This window comes from Balaenoptera ricei, chromosome 15 (genome assembly GCF_028023285.1).
Source record: "Balaenoptera ricei isolate mBalRic1 chromosome 15, mBalRic1.hap2, whole genome shotgun sequence".
NCBI classification, from domain to species: domain Eukaryota; kingdom Metazoa; phylum Chordata; class Mammalia; order Artiodactyla; family Balaenopteridae; genus Balaenoptera; species Balaenoptera ricei.
The window spans coordinates 53,387,781-53,406,150 of NC_082653.1; the positions used below are offsets into that span (position 1 = coordinate 53,387,781).

The 18,370-nt window shown below is 48.8% G+C and overlaps 1 protein-coding gene across 7 annotated transcripts in view; it reads left to right on the forward strand.

The window, feature by feature from the left end:
* The window catches only part of NAA60 (N-alpha-acetyltransferase 60, NatF catalytic subunit), a 51,132-nt gene that overhangs the window by 8,409 nt on the left and 24,353 nt on the right, over nucleotides 1-18,370 (forward strand). For 6 of the 7 annotated variants that reach the window (XM_059898404.1, XM_059898401.1, XM_059898406.1 and 3 more), the window contains exon 1: nucleotides 6,442-6,607. The exons of the other annotated variant lie outside the window; for it this stretch is intronic. The gene's annotated coding sequence lies outside the window, so the exon portion shown is untranslated. Of the gene's footprint in view, nucleotides 1-6,441; nucleotides 6,608-18,370 lie in introns of those variants that run through there. 7 annotated transcript variants of the gene reach the window in all.

Here is an 18,370-nt window from a genome sequence, read left to right on the forward strand (position 1 = left end):
TTTTAACAATATTAATTCTTGTAATCCAAGAGCATGGGATGTCTTTCCACTTCTTTGAATAATCTTCAATTTCCTTTATCAGTGTTTTATACTTCTCAGCATATAAGTCTTTCACCTCCTTGGTCAGTTTTGTTCCTAAGTATTTTATTTTTTTATGCAATTTCAAAAGGGGTTGTTGTTTTTTGGGTTTTTTTTTACCTTCCCTTTTTGATATTTCATTGTTAGTGTAAAGAAATGCAACAGATTTCTTATGATCCATGTAAATATTAATGAACCCATCAGAACCATGAGTCAGAACAATCCACTGCTCCACTGCACCTCCAGCCAGTCTCCTGGAACCTTTCTCCTCCCCTGGGAGTGCTCCCAGGGAGGTCCAGAGTCCTCTCAGGCAAAGCAGATGCTAGTCAACAAGCTGACTGTCTACAGGGCTTGCCATGAAGTGGCTTGTTCATGATCTGTTTCTGGGATCCTGGAAAAATGTTTTCGGTGTCTTCCTGGAAAGGCTGGTTTTGGTAAGTCAGCTGTCCTCCTGGGTGTCAGGAAGGTTGTGATCCAAGAGAACACATCACGTCTTTAAATGAAGAACCAATTTGTTTCTTGACTTTCATCCTCATGGTGCCCCTGGGGAGAGAAGTTTCATTCTGCATGCTATAAAGGCCTTGGGTGGGTGTTTCATTGTAAAATGGGACAACAGTACTGACTTTTCAGGGTGATTGGAAGAGTAAATGAGGACATTGAGGAAGGACTGTAACACAGTATGTAGCACATAGCAGACACTTAGAAACTACATGTTCACTCAGATTACATTCAAAAAGTTCCATTATTCTGTGTAAGTGCTTCTGTTGAAACCCTCATCAAACCGTCTTGTAATCACATATCTTCTCAAAGGCAGAGAACACATCTCAGTCACTACTGGTACCCACAGCTCCCAGCATAGTGCCCAGCTAACCTTAAGTGAAGGAAGAAGGGAGGACAAGCATCCAGTACCCAAGCTCAGCCCTCATCTCACTCACACTTGCTTTTTATTTATGAAAATATCATATTGTCCATGTAAATAAGGTCTCTGAGAGCATGCAGAGACGCTGGTAACAGTGGAGAACTCTGTTACTCAGAGTCAGAGGGAAGGAAACTTACTTTTCACCATATATCCTTTTGTTCTGCTTTTAAAATTTTACCATAGGCATGCATACTTCTTTCTTTTTTAAAAAATTTATTTATTTATTATTTATTTTTTGGCTGCGTTGGTTCTTCATTGCTGTGTGCAGGCTTTCTCTAGTTGTGAGCAGGGGCTACTCTTCTTTGTGGTATGCGGGCTTCTCATTGTGGTGGCTTCTCTTGTTGTGGAGCACGGGCTCTAGGTGCGCAGGCTTCAGTAGTTGTGGCACGCAGGCTCAGTAGTTGTGGCACATGGGCTCAGTTGCTCCGTGGCATGTGGGATCTTCCCGGCCCAGGGCTTGAACCCGTGTCCCCTGCGTTGGCAGGCGGAGTCCCAACCACTGCGCCACCAGGGAAGTCCAGGGCATGCGTACTTCTAAAAAAATGTTTATGTCATAAAATCCCCCCAAGTTAAACCAAAACCAAAATATGTTGCATACATCTGTAAAAATCATATAAAGATGAAATGTAAATGGTTAATAAAAATAGAAAAAAGTGATAAAACTTACTAAGAAGTACACATTAAAATAATGAGATTTTTTTTTTCCCCTTAGAGTGCAGAGAGGTAAGGAATGATAATATCCCATGTTGGTGAGGATGTATGAGACAGGAGGCAGTGTGGCATTTGTTTTCAAATGAAAATGAAATGTTTTCAAATTGAAAATGAAATCAATTAAAAATAACCAACATTTGGGACTTCCCTCGTGGTACAGTGGATAAGACTCTGCCCTCCCAGTGCAGGCCTGGGTTCGATCCCTGGTCAGGGAACTAGATCCCACATGCATGCCGCAACTAAGAGTTCACATGCTGCAACTAAGGAGCTGGCAAGCCACAACTAAGGAGCCGTGGAGCCACAACTAAGGAGCCTGCCTGCCGCAACTAAGGAGTCCACGTGCTACAACTAAGGAGCTGGCAAGCCGCAACTAAGGAGCCCTGGAGCTACAACTAAGGAGCCCGCCTGCCTCAACTAAGACCTGGCGCAACCAAATAAATAAATAAATATTTTTTAAGAAGAATATATATTATATATATAAAAAAATAACATTCTAGGAATTTTCGCTAAGGAAATAATCTGAAATATTGCAGGTTTCTGTCCAAGGTTTTTAGTGGCAATACTGCTTACAACCTGAATGTCCGGGTGTTGGGAGGGAAACCTTATCCCCAGCCCCTGCTCTCCCCGCCTCCCCAACCGCAGTCCATCTATGATAGAGCAGTGAGTAGGGCCCTGGGTGGCTGGGATCACCTAGGGTTGGCAGAAGACAGCGGTACCCGACCTTATTCCTCTGTGCACCAGAGAGAGAGAGATGAAAATTACTATGCTTAATCTTGCCTTAATTTCTGGAGAGATCTTGGCCTTGGAAGTTTGTGGAACGGCAGAGAAAGTTAATTCCTATTTGTTACAGTGAGCATGTATTCCAAAATTAGAGTAGTTCACCCGGGGCTCTGGAACGGCAGAGCCTGCCCATGGAGATGGTAGCTTGCGGCTCTCCCTGACCCAGCAGAGCCTGATTACCTCCCTATCACCAAAGCTGGGAAAGGGCTCTGCAGCTGAGGAGGCAGGAATTGAGGGTTTCCCTTCAAGAGCTCCACAGAGAACCACTCTTCTTGGCAGCTTGGAACGTGGCTCGAATGCAGAAGTAGAGACTGATGACGCCCCCCACTGGTAGTGCCTGCAGATATCTCTGTGCTTGACCCATGGCCAGAGGGTAAAAACAGTCATGAGTAGGCAAGAGAAGAATAACAGTACACTTGAAGAGACTTGGCAGCCAGAGGGAGAAGGAGCTGGCAGAACTCTCAGAATAGGCAGCTCTTGAGGAAATAGAACTTCTGAAAGAGACAGATGGCAGCTCTACCCAAATACGATGACTGGAGGAGATTCGATTATAGCAAAACTTTCTGGAACTGAAAAGCATGTTTTGTTTTGTTTTTAAATTTACATTCAGTAGGGACTTCCCTGGCAGTCCAGTGGTTAAGAATCCACGCTTCCACTGCAGGGGGCACGGGTTCGAACCCTGGTTGGGGAACTAAGATCCCGCATGCCGCATGGTGTGGTGTGGCCTAATTAATTCATTAATTAATTAACATTCAGTAGGTAAATTGAAGGAGAGGATGGTCATCATAAAGCCAGTGGTCTCTTAGATCAAGTGGAAGAAATATCTCAAAACACATCAAAAATAGAGAAAAACCAGGAAGGCAAAGACTTGGAGGACCAATCAGTATTGAGCTCAGTGCTGATTAGACCTTTCCTGAACCGATTCCTGTGGTCAGCAATTCCCACTTGCTGGGTTATCTGAGCCAGTCGCTGAGCCAAGGGAGAATGGGTTGAACTTAACGGGTTAGACCAAAGTAGGGACCATTTTGGGGTGGAGTCAATACCACCCACACAATGGGATAGAGTGGAATTTTTTTAAAGAGGACAACTACCTGGAATATCCCTTGTAGTGACATATGGTACCTGACTGAAACCATTGTCCTGAGGATAAATGAGATCCTGCGTAAGATGCTTACACAGTGCCCAGCACATAGTAAACCCTGGGGGAATAGTTATCATTATTTTCTCATTTTTTTTAGAAAGTGCTTTTAAAGTTTGAATGGATATAGATGCCCTTCTCAGTTTTGACAGTTCATCTTATTAGTGCTCTATGTAGAACCCTGGAAACAACAGAATGTTGTCAACTCTGCTACACTTACAGAGTGCTTCATGCAAATTCTGATTCAGTCTTGTGAGGCTTGAGGTTCTGCATTTTAAACAAGCTCCCAGGTGATGCTCATGCTGCTGGACCACAAGACCACACTTTGAGTAACAAGGACCTGGGAAGGGTTTTGCCTTTCCTGTGTGATTGAAGGGGCTTACCACTGCCCCCATGTTCCATGGATGGGAACATGATGGAAGGCGAGAGAAAGGATGAGGAAAACAAGCAATTTTCTTTTTTTAAAACTTCATCCTTTTAATTTAAAATTTTCAAACCTTCTGAGTATTTGAAAGAACAATGCAGTAAACACCTATGTACTTTTCACCTAGCTTCACCAATTATTAATATTTAAGCAATTTCCTCTTAAGGACATGCTTAAGAACTTAAGTTGTCCACATCACTTCCGCTCTTGTCCATCAGTAAAAACTTTGGCATATAGCCTCACATTGCTGCAAGGGAGGGTAAGAAGTATAAGCTCAGCTTGACAGCTATTACCTGCTATAGGGGGTGCTGTTCTATTGTACTACAAGAGGATATGAGAAAGCAGTTGCTTTTTAAAAAGAAGGAAGATGGGACTTCCCTGGTGGTCCAGTGGTAAAGGATCTGTCTTCCAATGCAGGGAACGCAGGTTCAATCCCTGATTGGGGAGCTAAGATCCCACATGCCGCAGGGCAACTAAGCCTGCGCCACAACTACTGAGCTTGTGGGCCTCAACGAGAGAGCCCATGTGCCGAAAACTACAGAGCCCACTCGCCACAACTAGAGAGAGAGAGAGAGAAGAAAAAAAAACCCTCGTGCCATAACTCGAGAGAAGCCCGCCTGCCACAGCGAAGAGCCTGCGTGCCTGCAATGAAAGACCCCACATGCCGCAACTGAGACGCGACACAATCAAAAATAAATAAAAAGAAGGGAGAGGAGGAGGAGGAAGACAGTGGATACTAGGGGACAATTAGCCACCTCTGACACACTGACTCGCTGGATCTCCCAACCAGTTCTCTTCAAAGTGGATTCTGGAAAGACTGAAGCTAAATTTGCAGCCCATCTCTACAAAGTATGTAGGACTTCAAAGTATGCATTTTATACCCGCCTCACTGTTGCTTGTTCTATCTTCATTTATATTAAAGCTTTTTTTTTCAAGTTTGATTATAATAGTCACACACTAAATATAATTGTATAGAGCGCTTGAAATGCTCTGAGTGGACCCAAACACGTTTACCACAGCATCTTTGCTTACAATAGCATGTTTGCAGTACTTAAAACTGTAACTCTACCGAGTTGTAAATGATATTATGTTTTCATTTGCCCGTGATTTTTCAGCCTTTAAAAAAATAGGAACTTACAGAAACTGTTACAGAAAGGAAATATAAGTTGCTTTACACAAACCAAGATTCCATCAGTCACTAACATCATATTATGTAGACAATAGAATATCCTGGTTGTTTTACATCCCCTTGTTCCACTACTCTTGATCTATTTATACCAATTGCCTTTAAAACTTCTAATCTCTTTAGGTATATTTTCTTTGTCAAAATGTTAAAGAATATGCATTCAACATTTATGAGATAGTGTGATTTTATTTTATTATTTTAAAAATATTTATTTATTTATTATTTATTTGTTTTGACTGCGCCGGGTCTTCTTTGGCGGACTTCTTAGTTGCCGCATGCATGGGGGATCTAGTTTTCTGACCAGAAATCAAACCCAGGCCCCCTGCATTGGGAGCCCTGAGTCTTACCCACTGGACCACCAGGGAAGTCCTGATAGTGTGATTTTAGACTGTTTTAATCTGTGATAACGTTTATTCATTTGGATGTGAACTAAATCCTTTTAGGGTTGATCATTTTAGCCTTCCGATTCCATCCTTTGGCCCTGTTACCACTGTAAGTTATTTGAAGGCAAAGAATAAATCTCTCCTTTAAAGTTAACATCAGAGTTTGCTCTACACGAGTCCCGTAGCAACAAAATTTAAGTTAGGTTTTGTGATGTAGAACCTCCAACTTGAGGGCAACTGACCCCCGCCCATTTACACGGCGACAGCCTTAACTGTCTGTCTGCGGAAGCTGGACTCTGGCTGCCGGCCGACGTCCGGCGCTGGGCGGGGTGGCGCTGCCCACCAGCCGCTGTCGGTCCTCCGATCACGCTTCCCTGGCTTGACAACCCTCCAGCCGCTGGGGATGGAAAAGCTCAAGCCCCAAACCCAAACGAGGGAAGTGTTGGCCGGGAACTGGAGGGCTGTGAGCCTCCGGGTCTGCGCGGGGACGCTCAGCTGTGCCCGCCCGAAAAACCCGAGCCGGCCGGCTACCAACCGGACCGCGCCCCCGGCGTCCACACCCGCCAGGCTCGGGCAGTTCAAAGTTCGGCCGGGTCCGGAAGGATCTCGGACCTTCCTCTGGCTCTCAGAGCCTCTCCAGCCGCTAGCAGACGCGCCCCCTGGAGGCGCGCCCCCAGCCCCACCGCCGGCATCCCAGCCTCTCCTGTGTTCGGCTTCGCGCCCGGCCTGCCAGCTCCTAAGATGGCGGCGTCGGCGTCGAGAGGTGGCGCCCCACGTGGGCGCCGGTGGCCAATGGACTTCGGGCCTGCGCCGCCGGCCCGGAGCGGGAGGCGGAAGTGCCTTGGGCAGCCGCCTCCGTCCAGGCTGCGGCCCCTACCGGTTACATAACTCGTTGCGGGCTGCGCGCGGCCCCACTTCCTGGCTCCCTGAGAACCGAGGATGCACTGAGCCCCACAACGCCGTCCGCTGCCGCCGGCTCTCTCCCGAGGTGAGGTATCCCGGGCTCGGGCCTGCAGTGGGGCGCCGAACCCGGCCCGGGGCGGGGATCGTGGGAGGCAGGGGAGCGCAGCTGGTGGGACTGCCGGGGTGCAGGGGAACCGAGGCGGCCCTGGCGGGGCGCGGAACTGCCCGTCCATTCGAGGGAGGCCGGGGGCGCGGCCCACGCCAGCCGGAGCCCAGATCTTTCCGCGGTGTTTCGGGACGGCCTCAGAGCTCACGCTTCCCGGGGTGAGGAGGGGGCCGCGACCCCAGACTCCAGGGGTGCCGAGAAGCACGATTCCGACCCTTTTGCCTGGGACGCCTCCGTGCGAGGCCCCAGGACGAGTTGGTGGGGAAATTTGGAACCGCAGGGCAGCCTCCCCCTTACTACACCCTAGGTCTCACGGGAGGTGCAGGGCCTGCCCTCTTCACAGTTCAGCGATTCGCCGCTGCCTCGCCCGGCCCTACCTCTGCTTGAGTACTTGTTGCACGGATTGTAGTTGTTTGCCGACTTGTTTGCCCTCCCGTGAACTCCTGAAAGCCTGGGACTCTTTCTTGGTCGTCTCCACATCTTACTCCTTCAGCTGTACATTTTGGTTAAGATAACTGAATTCCTTACGTTTTTGGTAGTTTACAGACTGGCCATGCAGACCCCTACACCACCTCTGCCCTCCTCTGCCCTATCGGGCACTTCCCAAGGAATAGAGGGAATCTATAGCTTCTGTGGTCTGTGCCCCGGGAAGATTTTCAGGGAGGCTGAGCGCTTTCCTTAGACCGCTAACAGCAAAGATCTGTGTGCCCAGCGGGTGACGGAGCCCAGGGCCTGGAGATGAGGAAAGGAGTTACTCTGCAATAAACATGGACACTGCCTGCTTCATTGGTCTGTTTTCATTCTGCCAAATCCTTGAGCCATGCCATTTTCTTACTCATTTGTCCTGAAGGAAAAGGATAACAGCCCCACAGGGTAGTTCCCTGTGGTACCTGGAGTGGTTGTTAATCAGAGAGTCAGAACTGGAGAGAACATTGCTGGTTGCAGATATTTTACCCGGGCATGGAAGGCAGAAAACTTCTAGTTAATGCTTAACTGACTGAACCGGGAAAGTCACTGTGACTCCAGGTCATCTATAGAAATACCACATTCCGTGTAGTACTTTGTGATGTACAGATAAGCCTTAGAAGTTCTTTGGTCAGTAGTACTGGATTGTGAGGTGGGGAGAAGGGGAGTCTTGAACAACATTGAATTAAAAGGGGCTGGAGCAAAACAAATACTCTCTTACAAGAATCCCTGAATTGATTTAAGCTCAGTTAGAGAAGAAGGGATTCCAGACCAGAAGAAACTCAAGGGTGGCTGAAATATAAACGTCAGTCATTTAACAAATGGACAAAGTCAGTCATGGCTGTGCACATAGGTCTTCATCTCCCCTGCTCCAGGATTTTGTACGTCACAATTAAAGTGCAAACTGGCCCTTTGAGAAAGCAGTGTGCATGAGCTCCTTCTCCTTTGGGCCACAGTTTGCTGGAGTTCCATCTCACTGAGCTTGTAGACATGCTGGGTTTCTATAAAGATGGTTAAAACCTGTAAGTAACAAAGTCAAGGCATAGTGTGGTGTTCACAAGCCAGAATAAAAAATACAGACACTTTTTTAAAAGGTCTGTGTGTGTCTTATCTTTAGCCTCTCCCGTTGTAACTTACAGTGACTTTATCACCATGTTTATTTTAACCGCACCCACTCAGACTTCAGGTGTAACTTGTTGAGGTTGCTTGGCAACTTGGCCTCTGCCTGGGATGGAAGAAAGTTCCTGGATGTTAGGAGATTGGAGAGATAAAAGACACCCAGTAGAACTAAGAAGGTTGGTGCTGTCATTGCTCACCAGGTGCTCTGCCCCGCAGACTATCCCAGCCTCAGTGGACCTGTTAGCAGCAGTTTGTCTTCTGGCAGCCCGAGGTGTGTTTAGACCAGGTGGACACAGCATCCTTACCTGGCAGCAGCCACAGGGAACACAGTGTAGAGAAGAATCCTCAGAGCTCTGAGTGCTGGGCAGTGCATATCTTTGCTCTGCTAAAATGGCCCAGAGGTCGCTCCTTGTTGGTGACAGCTCTCCTACCTGAGTAGAAGGCTGGCTGCTTGTCAGGCCATGTCCTCTCTTAAATGGTGGTTCCTGCATCTCTACATCTTAACCGCCAACACCTCCTCCCCTGACATCTCTTTCTGGAAGGGATCCACAAAGTCCTCATGGCTTTTCCACCTCAGTTCTTCGTTTGCAGAAAGCTAGATTGGGATATAGACTCTGTGTCGAAGCTGGTCCTGCTTCTGTCCATGTGCAGTGCTTTCAAGTAAAATGCTGATTTGCGAAATGATGCTGGAACTCCTGGGTCTCATTCTGGCTAAGTCCAAATGTTGAATTTCATTCAATGACTATTTCTAAGTGTCTTTGATAACTCCAGGATCAGGCCGCCTTCCCTAAATATCATTCTTTTTAGGGTGACCTCTGATAGAGGCTGGCTGACAGGCCAGGTCAGGGTTATCTGAAGCCCAGATATCTTACACTGCTGATTAAAGAGAGGCCTATGTGTTTGAAAACCCAGTGAGCACATACATAGTAGGGTTGACGTTCCACTCTGAACCTGAAGGTGTTTGCTCAGTGCTTGTGGAGTGATGGGAAGGGGATCTGAGCAGGGAGCCAGGGCTTTCTGCAGGAAGTAGTTTGGGGTCTACGTCAACAGTGGAACCAGTGCTCCATCGAGTGCCCCACTGCAGAGGCTGGCAGACACATGACAGTCACCCCGAGGTGCCCACAACACCGAGCCTGGATGGTCAGGTGGAGGGGGAGTAACCATGCATGAGGGCCAGTCCCTAGTCTCGTCCTGTGGGCATCTCAGACTCCCCATCTCCTCACCTGAGGCCCACTTCCTGCTCAGGCAGGGCCTACATGGCAGGGAGGGGTCCAACACTCTGAATATTGATGGCGAGAACCACCTGTGAGCGTGACAACGTAGAGACTTTAAAATGTCTCTTCCAATTCATAGACTCTTAGTGCCAACGTTTAAGCCCCATACCCTTGGAATAGCACGGCATTTGTTCACTGGTACCAGAAGTAAACATTCTAAACGTTCTAATAAGATGCACAGTTGTAAAGAAGCAAAGAGGAGCTGATTGTGGAAAGGGACACAGAACAAATGTTTGTTCCCTTTGCTTCCACAGGAAGACCAAAGAAAAGTATTTTGTCATCTTTAACAGACCACATTAAAAAAAGAAATTCTTCCCAGTTCTATTCTTGTTATTAAAAAGCAAATTGTGTTCCTCTTTTTTGTTTCCTGCATTCCTGAAATAGGGCAGCAAAGTATTTGGCAGCAAAATAGTGAAATTTGAGCCCATCTTAAAAATAACTGAGAAGAAAGCAATTTCATTTTATAAAATAGTCTTTGAGTAATTGTCCCTTATCTACTGAAAATGATTTTTATCTGGAAAATGTTAATACAACAATATTTCCATGGTTTCTGTAGCATTCAGTAGCTGTTTGCTACTTTTTAAAAATTTTTTTTATTTTTAGAAGTTGACTCCTGACCCTAGTTGTAAACTATTCAGAAGGTCTTGCTGGTCAGATATTTGCTGCTCTTTCTACTCTTACTGTCAAATTACAGTATTGCTTCTCCTCTGGCCTCCCATTTTTAACTTTTTTGTTGAAATATACACACAGAAAAGTACACTGCTTGACCAGCGGTCATGGCATGAGCGTACCAGGGCAACCACCACCTCAGAAGACCCCTTGGGCCTCTTACCAGGCAAGCCCTCTCCTATTTAAAAAGTTTATTTTCTTGTAGGAAACGCAAGAAACTATTAACCGTCATTTTATTGGGACTGGGGTGAGGAGGGGATTTCAAGTTTTTGCTTCACATTGTGTATGGATTCCTATTTTACCATGAACATGTGTTCATAGTAAAACATAGTTTTAAACAGCATTTAACAAAAGGGGAATATTCTTTTTAAACCTTTTTTTTTTAAATGGCTGTCCTGAAACCTATGAAGAGTTTTAAAAATTGATTTTTATATGGCCACTAAATTTTCTTTTTAACAGTTGCACAGGAACTCTTTAAAATATTTTCACAAGTCTATTTGGCATCCTTATCCACAACTACCTCCTCTTTGCTTCATTACAAATGTGGGTCTGTGTTTAGAATGTTTATTTCTGCCATCAGTGCATAAATGCCATGCTGTTCCAAGGGTATGTGGCTTAAACGTTGGCACTAAGAGGGTCTATTTGGGGGCAAAATGGGTAACCATTCTACTTATACTTTGAAGAGACACTGTAAAATTCCCAAGTTGTTACTAATTAAAACAGATTATTTTAGGGCTTCCCTGGTGGCGCAGTGGTTGAGAATCTGCCTGCCAATTCAGGGGACACGGGTTCGAGCCCTGGTCTGGGAAGATCCCACATGCCGCGGAGCAACTGGACCCGTGAGCCACAATTACAGAGCCTGCGTGTCTGGAGCCTGTGCTCCGCAACAAGAGAGGCTGCAATAGTGAGAGGCCCGCGCACCGCGATGAGGAGTGGCCCTCGCTTGCCGCAACTAGAGGAAGCCCTCGCACAGAAACGAAGACCCAACACAGCCATAAATAAATAAATAAATAGCAAAAAAAACCCAGATTATTTTAATATAAAAGATGTGTTCATAATTTTCACATACCACCTGCAAGTCTTGTTTTTTTCTGATAATAAAAACAACCCAAGCTCATTGTTTTAAAAAAAAAAGCTCAAATGATACAGAAGCGAGTGATGTAGAACACCAACGTCTGCCTTAATTCCAGAGGCAAATGCTGACAGGAGATTGAATTACTTTTAAAAATAATTTTTATTATAAAAGTTAACCTCATGATCAAGTGTTAATTTATACCGAATTTGACCCACTTTCACATTTAATATCTGTTGGCTTCTGAAGGACCTTAAATGCAAATCCAGAGAAGTAGAGATTAAAATCAAACATAAAAAAAACCCAGCAGAGTGAGATGGGAAAAGTGCCGAAAGGCCAGTGGTGGGGCTGGTTCGCTGAAGGAGCAGCAGTGAGGGGCAGGCAGGGTTTCTGAAGCCCGATGCCCCCTTTGCTGTGCTTTTCCCCTTCAAATTGAGCAGCCAGCGGTCCATTTCACCCACTGCCCCAGACAGTGCTGAGGGCGCCTGCAGCTGCCCAAGTTTTCTGTGGAAGAACTCACTCGCTCTCAGTTGGGTTAGAGCCCTCAATAGGGTCCAGTCTTGGGTGTCAGTCAAGGACGTATATTTAATTTTTGGCTGCATCCTGCGGCATGTGGAACTTCTGTGACCAGGGATCGAACCTGTGCCCCCTGCAGTGTAAGTGCAGAGTTTTAACCCCTGGACCGCCAGGGAAGTCCAAGGATGTGTATTTAATACGTACATTTTACTACCATTAAATACATACACTTACCACCATCAGCCCCAACCTAGTATTTACAGGTGGTTTTTTTGTTGTTTGTTTTGTTTTTAAACCCAACTGGTTGACCCACTCCCTCGATCTGAACTGGGAATCAGCATTCTGGGCAGCCCTGTCCCAGCTTGACCAAGATCCCCAATTGAAAAGCCACGGGGCAGCGGCGCCTCTTGCCCAGCCGTCCTGGTGGCCCGTCCAGCCCAGGCCCGGCTGTCTCTGCTTCGCGCTCTGACCGAGTCCGTGGGTGTGAACGTGCGGGTGGGCGGCGGAGGCGCACCTGCACTTCCTTTCCGTTCCAGGAAGAGGAGACGTGCCCGAAGCTTTCAGGAGAGGGGACCTCAGGGTTTGCTCTTGGCTCCACATCTCTGGCCCCCAGTTCAGTGGCCCTTTTTCTCCCAGGTCACATTCTTGTCTCTGTTTTCCCTCTTTGTCCTTGTCTGTCCCCAAACCCGGGCTGTAGTTCCCCAATTCTGACCAAGTGGGGCCACAAAAGACGAGCAGTCCTTTGGCCGCCCATCGACTGCTGGGATGCTGGTCCTTAGAACAACCACAGGATTCTGCCTCTGGAAGGAGTGGGGGTGGGGATTGCAGGTGGCATACGTGCACAGTGGTCCGAGGACATGCCCTCCGCATCTGGTCATTTTACCATGGACATGAGGTAGAAAAGCAAAATGGTGAAATAAAATTTAAAACAAAATAAGATCTGTCTCATCTTGGGATATAGTGTAAAATTAAAGGGCAGAGCTCTGAAACGCAGGGTGCCCTGAGCTGCGTAGTGCCCTTATCTCTGCCTTCTCATCCTCAAGAATCTGGTGATGGCCCGAGTTCCAACTGTGGGTCCCCAAGTTTGCCGGCCCCTGGCAGAGAACTTGGCACCTGGCAGTCGTGGCCACCTTTTGCAGAGGGCTTACATCTCACTGCCTGGCAGGCGTTTTGCACGCTTCCTATGAGGACTTCCATCCCCACTTTATAGCCCTCCCTGCGGCTCATAGCCCGCACATGGCAGGCGGAGCTGGACAGTGAATTTGAACCCAGATCTGGTGGCCTCGAAGCTTTGCTTAGCCCTGGACTCTGCTGCCTCCTGCTTCACAGGCCCTCTGAGAAATGTTGTGAATCAATGATCCTCTTGTTTCTTTGTGTCCCATGCACATGGGACGTTTCAGGCCTCAATATTTTGCCTCCCAGAACTCTTTGATTCGAGGAGGCGGAACAAATACTCAAGAAAAACATGATCGTTTTTTTTTTTGGCTGTGTTACGCCTTCGTTGCGGCACGCGGGCTTTCTCTAGTTGCGGCGAGCCAGGATTACTCTTCATTGAGGTGCGCAGGCTTCTCATTGCGGTGGCTTCTCTTGTTGAGGAGCACAGGCTCTAGGCACGCGGGCTTCAGTAGTTGTGGCTCGCGGGCTCTAGAGCGCAGGCCCAGTAGTTGTGGCGCGCGGGCTTAGTTGCTCCGCGGCATGTGGGGTCTTCCCGGACCAGGGCTCGAACCCGTGTCCCCTGCATTGGCAGGCAGATTCTTAACCACTGTGCCACCAGGGAAGCCCAAGAAAAACATCTTGACTGAGGCAAGGGGATGGATTCCCCGCCTTTCCTGTGGCCCAGGGAGGAGAGCATCCCTTCCCACAGTTGTGTTAACCCCTCCCAGCCCAGCCTGGTGGACAGCACTTTTCCTGTTCATTGATGTGCTGTTTGCCTCAGAACTCCTCAAGCAAAAGAAGGGGTTTCTGAGAGTTTTTAGGTAATAGTGCAGGAAAACACACACCTTCCTTCTCCGCTCAGTAGCTCCCCCAATAATCAGAGATGTCCAATGATGCTCTTTGCTGTGACCCCAGTGCCTAGAGCAGGGCCTGGGTTTTAAGTACAATTTTGGTAAACAAATGACTGAATGGATTCTCAGTGTGGAATGGGAGGGAGGTGATAGAAGCTTTGGCCCAAAAGAAAGCCAAAATGGGCTGTCCCCGGGACTGCTCCTGGACCACCTGTTGTCTTATTTTTAAATCGAGAAGTGTGCAGATGCACACAGTTGGTGACCCCAAAGGACACGTGGAACGTCACCACCAGCCCAGTGGGTCACCTTTTGCCCCCTCTCAGCGTCGTCTGACCCCCCAGCCACATTCTCATTTCTGTCGCCATCGGTTCCTTTAGCCAGTTTTAGAATTTCACACAAATGGAATCCTCCACTGTTATCAGTTCATGTTTGAAGGGATGTGTCTTTTTTTTTTTTAAATAAATTTATTTATTTATTTTTAGCTGCATTGGGTGTTCGTTGCTGCGCGCGGGCTTTCTCTCGTTGTGGTGAGCATGGGCTACTCTTCGTTGCAGCGCCAGCTTGTCATTGCGGTGGCTTCTCTTGTCTAGGCGCGCAGGCGTCAGTAGTCGTGGCACATGGGCTCGGTAGTTGTGGCTCCTGGGCTCTAGAGCGCAGGCTCAGTAGTTGTGGCGCACGGGCTTAGCTGCTCCGCGGCATGTGGGATCTTCCGGGACCAGGGCTCGAACCCGTGTCCCCAGCATTGGCAGGCGGATTCTTAACCACTGTGCCACCAGGGAAGCCAGAAGGGATGTGTCTTAAATTGTGTGTGAGGAATACGTGGGCTCCCCTCTGGGCACGATGAGGTGGGTTGTACGAGGGAGGCTCTTTGGAACTGGAGTGCTGGGTGTTTGTTTCTTGTCGCCTGTAAATTATTCATGTTCCTCCTACTCTGAGACTTTGGAAGGAGCCCAGGCCGCTTTAGAGACGGCTTGTCCCACCACGGGCGGCTGCTCATTTGAACAGACCAGCTGTGCCGAGCGCTCAGTTTCCCTCACTTGCCGTTCTGAGCCCTTCAGCCCATTTTACTGATGCGCAGGGCAGTGCCCTGTGTCCATCACTGGCTTATATCTCCTTTTCTGCGTCATCCATCCTGAAAGCAAGAGCTTGGAGTCCATGGCTGTTGGATTTTTCAAGCCGGTAGGCCTGGCGCCTGCAGAATTTCACACTCCCGAGGGCCCAGCGGTCTTTCATTCTTGTGCTATGGACGAGTGTGTGCTAATCTTCCTTGTGCTTCGCTTGAGAAGAAACCTGGAGTGCTGGGGACAGACCAGGGCGGTGCTTTGTCACAGGGTGCAGGGAACTGAGGGCTCAGGAAGGGGATTGACGGAGATGTGAGCTGTAGTGAGTTTAGGGAGGTGACTCCTGAGGGAGGCTGCTGGGCTGCAGTGGGGGAGACTGTTAGTGCGTTGTCACCATGTGCTGGAGCAGAGGCCAGGCCAAAGGGGAGCTGGGGCAGGAGTAAAGCAAGAAGGTGGCAGCAAATGTGGCAGTGCAGGCAGTTCCATTGAAGGGAGAGAAGGTGGCGGGAGGCTTGTCCAGGAGAGAGTGCGCGGTGTGCACTGGAGGGTATTTGTGCAAAAGAGAAGATTGAAAAGGTTGGAGAAGGTGGTGCTTGGGCCAGGGAGGGAGGAGATGTGGAGCTGGGCCAGGGACTGGGGTGCCCCTTAGTGGCCACCTCATTTATCTTCCCAGCGACGGATAGGAGAGCTGAAGCATGCAGCAGGACAGAGATGTCCCAGTGGACAGCAGAGCTGGGATTGACCCTGGGCATGGTGACTCCAGCATCCCTGCAGGATCTGGGAGCACGTGGGGAGCACAGAGTCCAGAGCACAAGTGGAGGGTGGCCTAGCCTCAGCAAGGAGAAAGGACCATTTTGAACCAACAGGAGTAAAAGAAAAGAAAGAAGGGAAGGTTCTAGGGGCAATGTGGTCATGGCTGGCCTGACCACTGGCAGTCTGCTGAGGTCAAGGTGGAGTCCAGAGCACTTCTCAAGCCATTAAGATGATGGGAGCAGTTTTTAAAAGTTAAGTATGGCTTGTTTGGGACTGAGAAGCAGTGCCTTTGAAGGAGGGAGAGGCCCTGTGGACCTGGGGCATCAGGACACAGTCTGTAGAGGGGAGTGGTTTCCAGGAAACAGGGTTGTGTATGGCTTTCTTCACTGGTTGGGAGTGGAGTGCACCGTGGGGATCTTGCTGGTGCCAGGAAACCCCTCCAAAAACTGGAACAATCCCATTCCAAGCCCCCAGGTTCTGAATCCCCAGCACTTGGCAGTGGGAGGGGGATGGAAGATGCCCCTGGGATGTTGGCTTTCACTCCGTCCCTCTGGCTGAGCACTCGGAGGCGCTCGGGAAGTGTGATCGGGGAGGGGATGCCTAGGTGATCAGGCACCACCACCCCCCAGCCACCACGTGGACTTCAGTACAGGGACCTGAGAGGTCATTTCAGCTCAGAAGGAAGATGAGGCTTGCAGACAGCCCACAAGGACAAGGTTTGGGGAAGGAGAAAGGATGGACTGAGAGGTGAGCTGGTGGGCCCTTCATTGTCTTGGAGAATCCGGTTTCTGTCCCTCTTGGAATTGTTCCACTCACTGACCCCTAAAGGCCAAGGACAGGATGAAAACCCAGGAAACCTGGGGAGAACTCTCCCTGCAGGCCTGAACTATGCCTTCTCCCGTACAGCATGTCCCTGCTTTCATAGTATCGGCGTGTCTGTGTCTTTGTAGAGAAACGTACCGAAAGGTGGCCTGTGTGGCTTCGGTGCCCGTCCACCAGCACCCCAGGCCTTAAGACAGAGGGCTGACTCGGGGGCTGTGCTCTGGCTTCACCCACCAGCCTCTGTTCTCTAGTGAGTATTCAGAATTCTTGTCTCTTAAGCCCTTAGGGTGGCCCATAGTGATAGGAGATCAGTTCCTGGCAGACAGGTGGGGTCCCCACAGGTGTCAGATGTCAGTCCCCGGCCTCTCCCGTAGCGGTGGACCAGCCACACCAGCCTCCCACCTGCACCGCCGCCGCCTTGACCTCGCCCTCCCTGGCACCGTTCCTTTCTCTCTGGCACACGGGCGCCAGATTCTCCATTCCCCAAGCCTTCCTGCCCCCTTCTCCTCTCCTGTTGGTTGGGCTGGGACAGATTAACACTATGACATGCTGCATTTTCCCTTAGTTAAATGTGATGTGTTTCTATTTTTAAATCAAGGCATCTGAAGAACTGGCCTTTGAAAACACGGAAGTACTTTTAATAGGGATGCAAGAATCCACAAATAGCTGTGTGTCTTAGAGCCCAGTGTTCTTCTTGAAAGTTGAACAGGGAACAAATCCTGCCCCTTTGGTCAAGAGCATTATCCCAAGGGTACTAGGGGGAAAATGTATAAATCCTGGGACATAAGAGATGGTCGTTTATTATGAGTCTCTCCCTTTGCTATCAAGCTTCAATTTTTTTAATGTTTTAAAATCAACTTTATTGAAGTTTAATAGACATATGACAAAATGTACCCAATGAGTTTAATATGTGTGTATATATGTGTGTGTGTACATATGTGTTTGTGTGTGTAACCACCACCATCAAGATACAAAACATTTCTGTCCCCTCAGGAAGTGCCCACTCAGCCTCCTTGCAGTCAGCCCCCTGCCGCAGGTGCCAGAGGTCACAGGCCTTGCTTCCTGTGGCTCCGGGTGCCCTGTGTCTGCCCATGACCACCCAGATCCAGGCTCTGCAGCCGGTTTTGTTGGTTGCCTGCACTTGTCCTGCCAGCTCCGGAGGAGAGACTGGTGAGAGTGAGCTGACGTATCCCATCCTGCAGCTCCTTTCTGCGGGAGCTCAGAGCACATTTGCTATTGGTTGAGAGAAGAGTGGGGCAGAGCCATTGAGACACCTGGAGCTCTGCCAGGGGTGGTGAGGGTGGGCAGGCATGTCACCCTGTTTCTCAGGCTGGCTTCAGCCCATCAAACCCCAGACAAACCACCTGGAGCCGGTTTTCCAGGGAAGAGGACGATGTGGAGTTTCCTGGCGCAGGTCAGGTATTGGAGCCGAAAGTTGATTTGAAATTCATCCGGTGATTTGTGCTCTGTGTTGACTTCCTAGACAGGGGCAAATCTGAGCCTGATCTTTCCTTTCTCAAAATCACCTAAGCAGCTTACCCCGTGAAAACCTGTAGACAACACAGATGCACTTGGTTGAGCCTTGATAACTTTATTTGGTCACTTCTTACACACTCCAAGCCAAAGACAGATTTTTTTTTCTTTGAATATGAAATATTAAAATTGGCCCAAATCTGGAGTAAGCGACCAGATCGGCCCTGGTGGACTGGCGGCTCTTCCTCATCTCTGTGAGTCTGTGCCTCCCTCCAGCCTCCCTGACCTTCAGCCTCATCTTCCCCAGAGCACCCCCATCGCTCACCCTAGTGGGCCTGGCTCAGAGGCGGGGGCTGGGGGAGGTGGCGTGTGGACCAGCCCCACTGCAAGAGCCCCTCTCCAGGTACCAGCTTGAGCCCCTGCAGTTTGACTTGCAGGCTGGAAAGTTTCTG